This window comes from Triticum urartu, chromosome 7, assembly GCF_003073215.2.
Source record: "Triticum urartu cultivar G1812 chromosome 7, Tu2.1, whole genome shotgun sequence".
In the NCBI taxonomy this organism is placed as follows: domain Eukaryota; kingdom Viridiplantae; phylum Streptophyta; class Magnoliopsida; order Poales; family Poaceae; genus Triticum; species Triticum urartu.
In genome coordinates, this window is record NC_053028.1 from 259,185,252 (window position 1) to 259,189,048 (window position 3,797).

A 3,797-nucleotide genomic window follows, 5' to 3' on the forward strand; every position below is an offset into this window, starting at 1 on the left:
TGCTGTCCTTTGGTTCGCCACCCAAGCTCAAAGGGATCATAAGATTATTCTTGCTAGAAACTTCCATGTGTAGCCACAAGCTATTATGGGCTCTAGCATAGTTGAGTATGTTGCATGACCTCTTTCAGTGGTAGACTAGCAGATGTAGGGGATGTAGGTTGGTACTGTCTACCCAGAGTAAAGAGTTAATGTTTCTGAAAGACTGTGTCTCGGTCATCCATATCTCAAACACCATGTAGTGCGAGAAATCCAACGGAGGAGATCGAGTCTTGTGGGGAAAAGTGTGCAAACCTCCGCAGAGTGTACAAACTAATCATGGTTAGCCGTGTCCCCGGTTATGGACATCTTGAGTATCTGGTTCTTGGATTATCATGTTGATCTCATCACTCTAAATTAATTTGTTGGGTTATTAACTACTGTTTAATCGGGATTGATATGGGGGTACCATTCTCAATGTTTTATCAACTACCATGATAGTTAAACAAAATATATTCCTTTGATGTAGGAAAAAAATTGGCTTTTCGCAAAAATATTATAACCATAGAGCCTCCACCAGCCATATATGCATGTAGTGATAGCATTTACCTATTCATTGCTCTACTATGTTATATTGCCAGCATATTCCATGTGCTGACCCGTTTCGGGCTGCAACATACCATGTTGCAGACTTTTCAGACGAAGAGTAAGGTGCGCTAGGTCATTGTCGTGCACTCAGCTATGCCGTTGGAGTTGATGGACTCACTTTATCTTCCAAGTCTTCCGTTGTTATTGTATTTAGATGGCCTTAAGCCATATTATTGTAATAAGTTCTCTTTTCAGACATTCGATGTATTAAGTGTGTGATTGCACTCTATTATAAATCCTTCAAGTACTGTGTGTGTCAGCATTACCGATCCAGGGATGACAGTTATACACAGAGATTTGACCGTCTGAGGTCAGATCGCTACAAGATGGTACCAGAGCACACGCTGATTGTAGGACACGACCACTAAGATAAGCCATAAGTCACTTTTCTCTACTCATTTCTGACTCCTCTCCATTTTCCACACTATAGGATGGCGGACTCAAGGAACAAGTTTGCACAACCGGATGAAGACACACCTTTTGGGAGACACTTGAAGGAAGTCACTAGGTACCTAAACATCGGAATACCAAGCTTCACCGGGACTTACACCACCACTTTACCAGAAGAGGAGCGTTGGATGATTCGAGTTCAAGTTCCAGGAAGGACATTCACGCCAGTTACTGAGCCCATAGAGTTTTCCTTTGATGCACCAACCTGGAGTCTTGGAAAGAGCATGGCAGCCCACATCGCCATGGGACGCATCGGCGAAGTTTATCACAAGGATCTTAAGGACACCATCTACCAGATATGTAGGCGCCAAGATGAGCAATGGGAGATGATCATCACCAGCCCACATTAGCCACGTGATGATGCATTACAGAACGAGTAAAGAGACTTGCCAGTGACGAGATTGAACTAGGTATGATGATACCGATGATCAAATCTCAAGCAAGTAACATACCGATGACAAAGGGAACAATGTATGTTGTTATATGGTTTGACCGATAAAGATCTTCCTAGAATATGTAGGAGCCAATATGAGCATCCAGGTTCTGCTATTCGGTATTGACCAGAGATGTGTCTCGTCCATGTCTACATAGTTCTCGAACCCGTAGGGTCCGCATGCTTAACGTTCGATGACGATTTGTATTATGACTTATGTGATTTGATGAACCAAAGTTTGTCCGAAGTCCCGGATTAGATCATGGACATGATGAGGAGTCTCGAAATGGTCGAGAGGTAAAGATTCATATATTGGAAGGTTGCATTTGGACATGGAATGGTTCTGAGAGGTTCGGGCATTTTCCCAGAGTACCGGGAGGTTACCGGAACCCCCGGGGAGAAGTTATGGGCCTTATGGGCCATAAGAGGGAAGCACACCAGCCCACAAGGGGCTGGTGCGCCCCCTAGGGCAGGAGGCCAATTAGGACTAGGAGAAGGGGCCGGTCCCCCCTTTCCTTCTCCTTCTCCCTTCCCCCTTTCCTACTCCGTGAGGGGGGCGAATCCTACTAGGACTAGGGAGTCCTAGTAGGACTCCACACCTTAGTGCGCCCCTAGGGCCGGCTGCCTCTCCCTCTCCCTCCTTTATATACGGAGGCAGGGGGCACCCCTAGAACACACAAGTTCATCTTTTAGCCATGTGCGGTGCCCCCTCCACAGTTTCACACCTCGGTCATATCGTCGTAGTGCTTAGGCGAAGCCCTGCGTCGGTAACTTCATCATCACCGTCACCACGCCATCATGCTGATGGAACTCCCTCGGCCTCAACTGGATCAAGAGTTTGAGGGACGTCACCGAGCTGAACGTGTGCTGATCGTGGAGGTGCCGTACGTTCGGTACTTGGATCGGTTGGAACGTGAAGACGTTCGACTACATCAACCGCGTTACTAAATGCTTCCGCTTTCGGTCTACGAGGGTACGTGGACACACTCTCCCTGCTCATTGCTATGCTTCTCCTAGATAGATCTTGTGTGATCATAGGAAATGTTTTGTAATACTGCATTCCCCAACAGTGGCATCAGAGCCAGGTCTATGCGTAGATGTTATATGCACGAGTAGAACACAAAGAGTTGTGGGCGATAATAGTCATACTGCTTACCAGCAACGTCTTACTTTGATTCGGCGACATTGTTGGATGAAGCGGCTCGGACCGACATTACATGGCTGCGTTCATGAGACTGGTTCTACTGACGTGCTTCACACACATGTGGCTGGCAGGTGTCTATTTCTCCAACTTTAGTTGAATCGAGTTTGACTATGCTCGGTCCTTGTTGCAGGTTAAAACAACACACTTGACAGAAAGATCGTTGTGGTTTTGATGCGTAGATAAGAACGGTTCTTGCTAGAAGCTTGTAGCAACCATGTAAAACTTGCAACAACAAAGTAGAGGACGTCTACTTGTTTTTGCAGGGCATGTTGTGATGTGATATGGTCAAGACGTGATGAGATATAAATTTTTGTATGAGATGATCATGTTTTGTTAAAGTTATCGGCAACTAGCAGAAGCCTTATGGTTGTCTCTTTATTGCATAAGATGCAAGCGCCATACAATTGCTTTACTTTATTGCTATGCGATAGCAATAGTTGCAAAAGCAATAGTTGGTGAGACGACCATGTGACGACACGTTGATAGAGATCAAGATGATGGAGATCATGGTGTCATGCCGGTGACGATGGAGATCATGACGGTACTTTGGACATGGAGATCAAAGGCACAAGATGATAATGGCCATATCATGTCACATATTTTGATTGCATGTGATGTTTATCTTTTATGCATCTTATTTTGCTTAGTGCGACGGTAGCATTATGATATGATCCCTTACTAAAATTTCAAGGTATAAGTGTTCTCCCTGAGTATGCACCATTGCAACAGTTCGTCGTGCCGAGACACCACGTGATGATCGAGTGTGATAAGCTCTATGTTCACATACAACGGGTGTAAGCCAGTTTTGCACGAATACTCGGGTAAACTTGACGAGCCTAGCATATGTAGATATGGCCTCGGAACACCGAGACCGAAAGGTTGAACGTGAATCATATAGTAGATATGATCAACATAGTGATGTTCACCATTGAAGACTACTCCATCTCACATGATGATCGGACATGGTTTAGTTGATATGGATCACGTGATCATTTAGATGACTAGAGGGATGTTTATCTAAGTGGGCGTTCTTAAGTAATATGATTAATTGAACTTTAATTTATCATGAACTTAGTCCTGATAGTA